The following is an 11,388-nucleotide window of genomic DNA, read 5'->3' as shown; positions in this document are numbered from 1 at the left end:
GCACCGGGGACCGGCCTCTCCCGTCACCAGGCTGATCGCTCACACAGAGAGATTGTTAGGGCTGGAAGGGTCCTCTGGAGCTCGTCCAGTCCAACCCCCCTGCCCTGGTGACAAAGGAACGCGTCCAGGTGGGTTTTGAAACGCCTCCAGTGTCACCTGGAGGGATTTTCTGCAAACAAGGCAGGTGGTGTTTGATCATGGATATATATTGATCGCTGGGGATAAAACGTGCTCCTCCCCCTGTCAAAGCCACATGCGCTTCCAGGCCAGGGGGTCCCTCCCAGTGTCACCGTCTGCAGGTTTGCATCCCCCCACGTATGATGGATATAAACATTTCCACAGGTGTGACAGCCACAGATCAGAGGAGTATGGGGCTAACACATGCCCCAGATCTCCTAACCAACACCCATCTGGCTGCCTCAGAAGACGGTAGCCACCCCACCCACACTGGGTGCACACCCACCTGTGTGCCACAGGTGACGGTGCTCCGTAGAAGGTCTTCTGCTTTGTCTTTTGCTGGATCACCTCCCTTGGGTTGTAAATTTTTGGACCCACCTTGACCCAGAAATCCTCCTTCAGGAGAACAGGCATTGCAAATCAAGTTGGCCAACACAGCAGGAGGAGTCTCTGGAGTCCATACAACTCAAGAAGCGGCTCCTTTTGTGTATGCCAACATTGCAGCAAATTTCTAAAAGCATGTTTTTCTCCAGTAGAAGCCAACTTCAGAACAAGAATTTACACAGTAAGCCAAGCTTAATAAATTAATTTTTAAGACTTCATGCCATTTTTTCCCCCCAACAAATCTTTCATTCACAAAGCCCAGGAGCACACTCCTTGATTTAGGGAGGAGAAGATGGGCGCCCTGCCAACCAGCGAGGTTCTGCACTGTCATGTGCAAAGCCCTGCTTCCACTTTCAGAGAGACCTTCTCCCAAGGTGAGTCACAGAGTTCCCTGGAGAGGAGCCCAAAATGGGAGTGAGCTTGTGCTACTTAAAAAGTACCCTGTGCTGCACTGCCACGTGCCCACGGTGGTGCTACCTCCCTGTGCAGCGAACTCGGGGCAAGAGGCAGCACTGTGCTCCAGCAGCCTGTCAGGGGGAACTTCAGTTCCCTTCCCTTGTCCTTCAGCAACCCTTCTCACCACTAAAAAATCTAGAATTACCAAAGCTCTGGGCCTAAACACAGTGCTCACCGAGTCAGAAACAAGCATTAGGGCAATATATCTATTGACCAATCTCAGGGTAAAAAAAAAAAGCTTCCCCAGGGTGGCTGTTGCTCAAGTCAGATGGGCAGTGGAACTTGTTTTAGCTGCACATGTGCTTTCCCTAGCAGGAACGTGTGTGAAAGAGCCCCTTTGTGCAGGGCTGCAGCTGCCTGGTGCTGCTTTGCCACCTCCTGTGGCTCTGGAGGCCCCTGCTGGAAGATGGAGCTGGCCAGGCACAGCATTGGCAGGGGCAAGAAAGCAGCCACTTTTCAGCTGCAAAATGGAGAGTTGAGAATCATGCAGAAGAGGCTTGAGAAAACTATTTTAATTTACTCTGATTTTACTACCTCATGGTTCTTGCAGGGGGCAGAGCCCCAGCTGGCTTAGTAGTAAAATCACACTGCATAGGGCTTAGCAGTAAAACAGACAGATAGTGATCAAAGTACTGAACTTAAGACACAGAAGCCATAAACTGTGGGGTAGATCAAAAGAAAACATTATTCCAGCAACATTTCCTTTCCTGCTCCCAAATAAAGTCTTTCTTCACCTAAAAATCAGAGAAAAAAACAAAGAAAAAAGTATGTGCAAAAATAGGAGAGAGATAGCTTAAAGAGACAAAGGAATTGTTTCTTTAGTTTCAAATTGTTTATAGTTGAAAAAATAGGTTAAATACATGATGAATTACAGTATATATATCAAATAATTGACTTCTTGGGGGTTTTTTTTACCTTTTTTTTTTCTTTAAGAAGGGAAGTAAAAGACCTGCACTTAGAGTACCCAGTGTGCTAGAATTTGCTACTGAGTTAAAACAAGCTCTTTCAATATTGCATGTATGGAAATAATCTCTTTCTATAAACAGCTTCATCTAAGTCAAGTGGCTCCCTGCAGACCACAGTGGGGACAGCAAACCCTTCTCAGCAGCCTGGCTGAGCATCAGCTGGGACTCCAGGAGGAGACAGTTCAGCTGCCACCTCCCAGCCCTGTGCCCACACACAGCCAGCCCTGCTCTCACCTGATGCTCTGCACAGGCACAAATGGGTACCTCTGTGCCCAGATTTCTGCAGTACAAATTACTTATTTCTGTCTAAGCACACCCCAAACCCAAGTAATCTCCTAAACTTGCTGCTCTGTCTGATGTTTTGGGTGTTTGGGTTTTTTTTCTTCATTAAAACATTTCTTCACACAGAACCAAAATCCAAACTCAAACAATAAAATCTGAGGTTTTCCCAGGCATGATGTTATTTGCTGTAAGAATACTTAAATATGAAGGAAAAGAAGAAATCATTCAACTTCCAAACAGCCTTTTCTAAGTTCTTATGGTTGGTTTTATTGTGAGAATAATCATGACTACAACAAAGTGCCAGCAACAACCAGGGCAAATTTAATAAAGACTGTGACATATAACCAGAACAATCCTCTGTGCCATCCTGGGTGAATAAAGCCCACCCTTTATTGCTAGCAGTGAATTACTGTTAACATCCTCTGCTTCACAAAAGCAACCTAGTTAATGTGGGTCTCCTTGCAAAATTAAGAATACTCAGGCTGCACAGTGTGTTCTCCAGGAACATTTTTTAGCCTCTTCAAAAAAAAAAAACTGTAAAAGCAGAACTTCCCAACCATGTGCAGGGCTTCCAGCATTTGTTTAAATGCAAAGATTTTCATTTTTAGAGAGCCACAGTAAAATATTTGTATATTTAGAAGAATTTGGTTTCTTCAAATGCTGAACTGCACCCAGTAAGAGCAGCCTGGGAGGAACCTTAGAGCTGGGAACCTCTAACTGGTCACAGCTGAGAAAACACCTGGTTCAAGGGAAGCTTGTTGTTCCTCTGGAAGCAGTAAGGAGTCTTAAAACTGAAAGACCTGAGAGTCAAGGTTATCTAAATTTCTTTTGCAGCAAACAGGCAGACTGGTATCCAGCCCTAGTGGATGGAAGGCTAATGGGGCACAAATGCTACTGTAGACAGCTAAGGAGTCAAAAAAAATCAAGTTTTTTGCAAGAAAGAGGAAAAAAGTAGTAAAAAAAAATAAGGGGAGGGGGGGAAGGGTAAAAGGCTTGCAGGAAAAAGGAATATAAGGAGACTTTAATGGTGTAACTGCTCAGTAACTGGGGACAAAATGTTTTGGACAAGTCTGCCAAAAGGAATTTTCAGAGTGACAAGGCCCTGTCCCCAACCCCCACTGACAGCTCTGCATGGGGATTACCAACACTGGTCCCACCCTGCTGAGCACATTTCCCTGTGCCCCAGCTGAGGGCCAGCAGTGCCTCTTGCTGGCACCCCTGGCAGTAGAAAGGATCCCCTCATGGGAGCTCCAAATATTCTGGTCTTTTCCCCACAAACTGAAGAGGTCAGGTGACCATAAATGGACCTGGCTTTTATTTCAGTAAATAAACACAGGCGTAATTCAACAAAGCATACTTCAAACTCTGGGATTTGTACAGTAGAATTGGAAGAACAGACACACTAAAGACTCAGAGAAATCCCAAATAAACTATTTGTAATTAAAAAAAAATCTCATGATTTTCAAGCCAAATCTCGTGATTTGTTTGTGGCCTGACTCAGGGTTTTCAGTGCTTGGGGCTGGCAACTCTGACTAAGCAGGGATATGAAAGAAGAGCGAGAGTGACTGCCCGCCAGGCTTCTGTTTTCCTGGGACAGAAGACAAAGCAGCTCTGACAATTCCAGCTGGCAATACCATCCAGGCACTCCTCCAAGGCCAAACATGCTGGGTAAAATCCTCATCAGACCAAAAAAAAAAAAAAAAAATTCCTATCAGAACCAGTTATTGTAGTTGCTTAATAGCTGTTTTCCAAAGTTCAATATAGCATATATTTTCTTTTTCTTGAGAAGGGGGAGATAGGCCACATTATAGACTAATCCCTTGCCAGATGTCATTAGTGATGAAGTCCCTTAGAAATTACATCAGTTTGAAACGAATCAGAAAACAGTGAGTTTCCATTTCCTCCTCCTGCCTGGCTAGACAGAGACCTCGGGATCAGCTTTCATCCACAGCCTGGAATCAGCCCTCCTCTGCGTCTTGCTTGGTGTGGCAGGGGTGTTAAGCAAGTAATTGCAACCATTAAAAAGAAAAATAGCTCGCTCACTCCTGCTCCCTGTCCCCGTCAAATACCAGCTCCTTCATTAGGCTTCCCAGGAGCTGTCTCAGCACTCTGCAGCAGATTCTCCCTGCTCCTGGTGGAGGTGGGTGCTTCCAGCTGTGGCACGCATCTCCAGCCACCACCCCTGAGTGCTCCAGGTGATGCCAAACCGGCAGCTGTCCCCTCTCTCCTGATGACCCCACGTGTCCCCTGACACCTGGCATCTGGTAAGACAGCCTGGGCAGGGAGTGGAATCTGACTTCCAACGCCCTGTGCAGTGCCCAGCCCTCCCTCTGCCTGCTCACAGGGAGATGGGTAAGGAGCAGAAGCACAGAAAGAGGTCGAGGAGAAGGGCCTTGCTGGTTCTTAGTGCTTTTGCTGTCCCTAGTAAGGCAAGTGAACGCCCCATCCTGCTGTCTGAAAGGAATGGATCTTAAATTCTTTGTGCATGGACTGACTAAACCAGAACAGTATCATAAACTGATGTTTCCTGTAGAAACTCAGTGCCTGAAACACATTTCTGGATCATAAATCTTAGACTAGAGCAGTTTATGTAATGCCACCTATTCAAGCTGCCCTAAGTAACCATAACTAACCATTCCATTATAATGAGTCCATTATCCCCCTGCTTTATTGTATTTTCTCTTAAAACAGAGATCAAAGATTTGGATCTAGTGGCATCATGCCGATTTCATTTTTATTACTGGCTCCCTAGGTCTATCATAAATATTCATTGGCCATCCTTAATACAAGGCATTGAATTCTGCTCACTGCTATCTCTGGTGCGACTGCAAAGTACAAACAGGGTTGTTGCTCCAACATATTAAATAAAGCAGCAGCAAATTTTTGATAGTCAACAACAACAAAAAAACAAAACAAAAAAAAGATCCAAGCCACCCAGAAAACAAAAGAACCCTTTTCCCCACCCAAGGAAATTCAAAACCAAAGGAGACATTTTCTCTTGCCCCCTCCACGACTACTGCAGACATTTGACTGCTGTGGGAATTGAGCCATGCAGCAGCAGCAGCAGCTGACCTGCTCCCACAGACAGGAGATGTTTCTGAAAAGTCCACAGTTGCCACACTGTGGTCTCTGCGATACTGCAGCACTCTCTGTGCTTTCCAGCAAGAATTATAACCATTACCTGGCAGTGGTAGTGAAACTGCTCATAAATGTGGCCTTTTCATACAGGAATTAATTCTGAAAAGGGAGTGGGAAGCGTGTGGGGAGAAACATCTTCCAGAATCATTGTCAAGAAAAAGTTATGTGTTTTTATCCTCCTAACTCCCAAAAAACATTGCAACCATCCCAAGCTTCGGAGTGCCTGCAATTTGTTTCTCTCAGGTGTTCCTCTGAACTCCCTTCCCACCGCACTCTAGCTCTCCCAGGGTATGGAAAGCCCTGTTGTACCCCTGTCAATTGCTCCTGCTCTGCAAATAATCACAAAGGCTCCTTGGAATGCCAAAGGGGCACTTTGAACAACCACCAATCAGTAAAATTACAGTGGCCATGGGAATGATGTTTTTATTCCTGTTAAGTAACTCTGAGAGCATTAACACATATAATTCTAAACAAGATCATCTTCTCCATTAAAAACAAAACAATATGCTAAGACACCAATTTAACATTCCAATATTTATCTTCTAATATAACTCCACTATGGAGGTAAAAGAAAAAGAGAAGGAATAGGAATAAATAACTTAAAATAAATATTTATATTTATTAATCCATCCTCACACAAAATTCCACACATCTGGAGACATGAATCATATGATAAAACTGTTGCCTCATTTTACATATTAAGTTACAATATATCTTTGGTCATTTACCTAGTTCCCTTGCCAATCTAAGATCTGCTAGAACCTTCCACTAAATTCCTAAAAATCTGCTTTATTAATAATTTAAAATATAGAAATAAAACCAATCAGGGAGAAAACCTTGATCCTGATATCTTCATACTGTAGAATTTGATTCAAAGAGCTATAGTAAGCACGGAATTTAACTTCCTGATGTACTGAAGTCTTTAGTGAAATTCATTTCACCTGTATTCAAAACAAGAAAATCTAGTTGCTGTTGTTCACAAAAAGGATCCTGATGAGTTCCATGAATATTGTGCCTGTGTAAGGTGAGATGAATCATCCTCAGAGCTCTAGCAGTTCCATTTACTAAACAGCTCCCTTCTGTTGCGCTCTTTTTTATTTGTTTTTAATGAGTAGCAGTATCAATAGAGAAGGATGTCAGACAGTTTGCAGGCAGTTAAGATTTTCTTGCTGGTTTGCTCTTCTTAAGATCACATCCATAGGAAGGAGTTAATGTGAAATCAGAAGGGCAAACCCCCTATTGTCTCATACACTGTGTAAAGGGCAAATTCCAGAGTAGAAATTGGTCATTTGAAGTTCAGAGTAAAGAATAAGCTACTCTAGTTTTATTGGTTTGGTTGATGCTGTTTTGTTTAAGCTACAAAAAATATTTTACAGCATCAGATGCTCCTTTAGAGGAGTGATGATGTATGTGAAAAGGGCTGATGATATAGGTTCCAAAATAATTTATCAATCAGGATTTGGGGCTTAATATTTCTGAAAGAAAACTGGGTAACAATATACCATAATCTTAAAATTTGATAAATATGAGCTGCTGAGAGACTACAGTCTTTTGGATGAAATGTGTTAACAACCATGTGTTTTTACAGCCTGGGCATCCTGCCATTAGATTTGTTTGTGACTTGAAGAACAAACAAACAAAGGAAAAATAACCAAGGTTTTGAAACAAAAAAGAGTGAGTACCAGAGAGTAGGGAGCACCAGTGTTCACTGAACTATCACCTGAGACAGAAGTACCTGTAGGTCTCTGGAGATACTTTATTTGCATCATGACAAGTTAACAATTACGCATATTAAAGAGGGCAAAATCATGACTGCTATGTAGTTAGGCCTGTGTTCAATGCCCCTGCAGCAGATTAAACTGCTCCTGCCTTTCACTAGATCAGGGCCTGCACTTTGTAAGGTGTCTCCTGAATTACCTGTCCTTGATACACAACTTTGAGTTTAAAGTTCTTGTGCAGCTCAGCAAGGGCAATGCAGTCTGCCTGAAACCACCCCTGGCACAGACCCCTCACAACTGGTCCAAGCACAGTGGCTCTCAACAGGCTTCTGAAGGTGACACACATAGGTGACAGTCCAAAGCTGGGGGAAATCTCTAGGACCTGTTACTTACAGCAAAAAAAAAAAAAAAAAAAATTCCCTTAAAAATAAGTCATGCTTTTCATACACCCAGTTCTCACAGGTTTTTGCATCAGCAACAAATGTGTGCAATTGAAAATGCAGCAGAATATCTGGGGGCTGTCCAGCAGTGTGGTCCTTTCAGTCCAGAACAATGCACATCACAGGAGGTAAAAGGGGTACCCCAAAGATGAGAGATGCTAATTCAGAATATTCTGGTCGATGCTGCCTGTCACAGCCCCAGAAATGTGCAGCAATAACAACACAACAGTGGCTGATGGCCCGAGGCTCTGAGCACTGTGGCTGACAACACCTGGCTAGAACAAACAACACCATCACATGCCTCCTGGTATCCCTTTGCTTAATTATCCCAGCTTGAAGCCTAGAGGGGAAAAAGTGAAACTCTGCTCATTTGTTTTTCCGTAGGTTTTCTCTCTTTTGTAAAATGTCAGTGCATGGGTCTAATGAGAAATTACCACATTTTCAGGTTCTGACCATGTCCAGTGTTTAGCCTTGCATATCTGAAAGCTCTGGTACTCCTGCCACTGCAATTACTGGCTCAGAGGATTCAGGGCAATAGCAAAGCTTGAATCCTGTGCTGTAATAAATTCCTGGAGGCTTTGGTTCTGCAGCTGATCACCACCTTCACACAAAGCATCTCCAAGACCAAAGGGTTTGTCCCACTTATGTTTGAGTTTTCACCAATCATTTAACTCCCATGACAAAGCCACAACAGAAGTTTTTTGATCATACCAGAAGTGCTGGTTACACCTAGGCTAGCACTGCTGGACATAACCATACATTCTTCCTCCCTGCATCTCCAGTCCCTCCCTGTGAACTGCTTTCCTAAGGCTTGAGTTTTTAATGTAGGATGCTGAAAAGTGTCCTTTATCAGCTAAAATAGGTGAGTTTTAAAAAAATTCAATACAAACAGCACTGAGGATACATGTCCTCCTATGGTGTTTCTGACCCCCTGTCAACTCAGGCACACTGAGCTCAGTGAGGAGAATGGCCTGTTGACAACAGAGAAAAACAGGCCCGTGCACAGGTATTTTTATACATCAGCACAAATAAAACTGACAGCAGAAACAGGGAAAAATTAAATGTAATTCTTCAAAATGCCTGCAGTGCCAGTAACCCAAAATGTGAGTAGTAACACAAATAAAGGAATTTGGATCTCGCTTGCCCATTTAAAATAAGCATTCTTTTGAGGTATGATATATTCAGCAAGCAACACATTTTCAGAATTATTCTCTTTCCTCCTCTTTTTTTTTTTCTTTACCTACAAATGCTGTTTATCTGAATGCTGCCTAATTTGCACATGCAAATAAGTCAAATCATGTTGAAAAGATGAGGCTACAGAATAGCATGCAGTTTAAGTTGAGAATGTCTGTGATTCTCAGTGCTGCAATGCTGGGACATTGCAGTGGCTCCCAAAATCTCCTGGCTTCTAATACCCATTGAGGCCATTTACCCCAGCAGAAAAAGACCTGCAGCTCCCACTGGCTTCAGCTTGCCTGGTAGATCAATACAACAATATATTGGCACAACTGCTTTTGACAAACTCACTGGAGTTTTGTCAACAGCTCCACATGAAAAGATTCCGTTTTTCTGGCACAAAATGACAAAGAGCCAGCAGTGGCCATATCTGGGACCACATCTTACAGGAATAAAATACATTTGTATTTTCACCAAAGCTATACCTTTTCTTTCACATGTATATTTGGTGGTGTTCCTGCAAACAAAGCCTACATTTAATATCTAAAGTTGAATGCAGAAACATTAACCTTGCAAAACAAAAGGCCACAAAGCTACTTCTATGATTTTAAATCATGAACTAGTGCAAATGTCTAAGAAAAAACCCAATATTTTTCATGAGTTTTTCCAAAAAAGGCAAAAAGTGCAACTACTTATTTCTGACAATTAAGCAGCTTACAGTGTCTTTGTTCTACTGACACTTAAAAATGCAGTTTTCAATTATTTATACTGATGTTCAACACCTAACAGAGGAAGAAAAAGTATAAAGTGTGTGCTCTGCAGCAGAGGCACCCCTTCCTGAAGAGTTCCATTAATTTACAGTAGTATTTCTCAGAGGAGCTGCCTTAGGGAGGGGCACAAAGGCCTGGATTCTGCCACATTCTGTAATGCCCTACCATCCATTAGCTCATCTGATCAGATGTAATATACACATGGCAGCAAAGAGGACATTTTTCCCCCAGAGGTTTATGAACAGCTGGGAAATCAGCAGGTTGTCCATACCCAAGGCATTGCCAACAGCTGGAGTCAGGCAAGAAGTCCATATGAGCATCATTAGATCAAGAGTTCAACAACTTCATCCAATTCCCTGAGGAGGGTTTAATTTAAGCTTATGAACCCTCTTTAAAGATGCTGGACCACCCTTCCTGGCTCAGCAGCTCTGTTGTATGGACAGACACTTTAAGCAGGGAAGCAAGGTAATGCTAAGATTTTAAACTGCTCCAATCATTTGCAAAGTGAGCACATATCAGTCTACATGTCTCAGGTGCTTTTGTCAATGTTACTCAGATTCAAACTGAGGTGTATAAATAGGTCTAGAGGCAACATTAATACAGAAATTAAACTGATATGAAGCACTACAGTGAAACAAAAAAATATATGACTAAATAAATTCAAAATTGCCAGTCCAAGATCATTCTGGTTTTGCAAAATGGACATAAAAACTGCCAGTGATTCTAAACCCAAATACAGATGGGACACATCCAGTCCAAGCACAGTCCTTTCTGTCCCTCCTGCTTTTCTTCAAATAGTCAGTCTGAAACAAGCTTTAGATAAATACATTTACATGCTGCAGTAGCTATCTAAACAGAGGCAATGTGAGCTCTCCCCACACACTGCTTTCCCCAAGTGTTTTGGAAGAGAGGAGCTGTAGATCAGGTTTCACTCCAGCTGGTGACCTAATCAATATAAACAGGGCTAAGACTCAATGCAGAACTCCCAGGAGATTGCAATAATCACCTGCAATTACTTATGAAAACAAATCAATGGCCAGGAGATTTTATGTGTCATTTATATACCTTAAATCAAACTTCTGAAATTAAACTTTGATTCCCAGCACAATTAGAAGTTGTGGTGCTAAGCACAAGTGAGTGCTGCCTCAGAGGCTGACTGCAAGGAAATCCAAGGAAATGGAGCTAGGAGAGCACCAGAGACCTGAAACTCACCACCAAGAGGAGGTGCAACTATAGAGTTGGCATAGTGGATGCAGGAATAGGTATAAAATCACTGAAATAAGCCCCTACTCCTCTTTTGCCTCCTGTTCCTTCAGCAAATGACACAGGCTACTTTCCAGTGGTCAAATGAAGGACAAAGACAGTAGAAGGTGCTCAGTGGTGGGAATTAACATGAAGAGAGAGGAGGAAACTTTATTTCATTATTTCATCCTTCTTTCTCACTGTGGGAAAGTCTGCAGAAACTGGAGGCTGACCATTTCTGTCAGGTTTATCACAGAATATACAATTTGATGGATGATTAGCAAACTCAGGCTTCCTGTCAAAATGTCCCACACCCCTCTGTAGCTTTGCTCTGGTTATGTCCATTATGTATTTACTACTTTTTTTTTTTTTAATATCTGCATACCGTAGTTGAATAACTTTGCAGGCAGTGAGATCACAGCCCAAAAAAAGATGGGAAACACGCACATGAGGCTATTCATTGTGCTATTTTTACTGTTCTGAAGTCCATGGCACTGAACAATGACTCATAAGAGTAGCAAGCCAGAGAAGCACTTGCAAAGCATATCCAAGCTTGTTTATTCACATATTTGTTTGCACTGATTCATCACGCTCCTCAGTGTAAAACTAATGGGACTCCAGAGGAAGCACGGGGGAGAAA

General features: G+C 42.6%; 1 protein-coding gene across 11 annotated transcripts in view; it reads right to left on the bottom strand.

Annotated features, from left to right (window-relative positions):
* The window catches only part of ITPR2 (inositol 1,4,5-trisphosphate receptor type 2), a 242,560-nt gene that overhangs the window by 99,880 nt on the left and 131,292 nt on the right, over positions 1-11,388 (bottom strand). The gene's annotated exons all lie outside the window — the stretch shown is intronic.

The sequence above is a fragment of the Lonchura striata genome, chromosome 1A (assembly GCF_050655825.1).
Source record: "Lonchura striata isolate lonStrDom1 chromosome 1A, ASM5065582v1, whole genome shotgun sequence".
Taxonomy (NCBI): Eukaryota; Metazoa; Chordata; class Aves; order Passeriformes; family Estrildidae; genus Lonchura; species Lonchura striata.
This window is presented reverse-complemented; position numbering and strand designations above follow the sequence as displayed.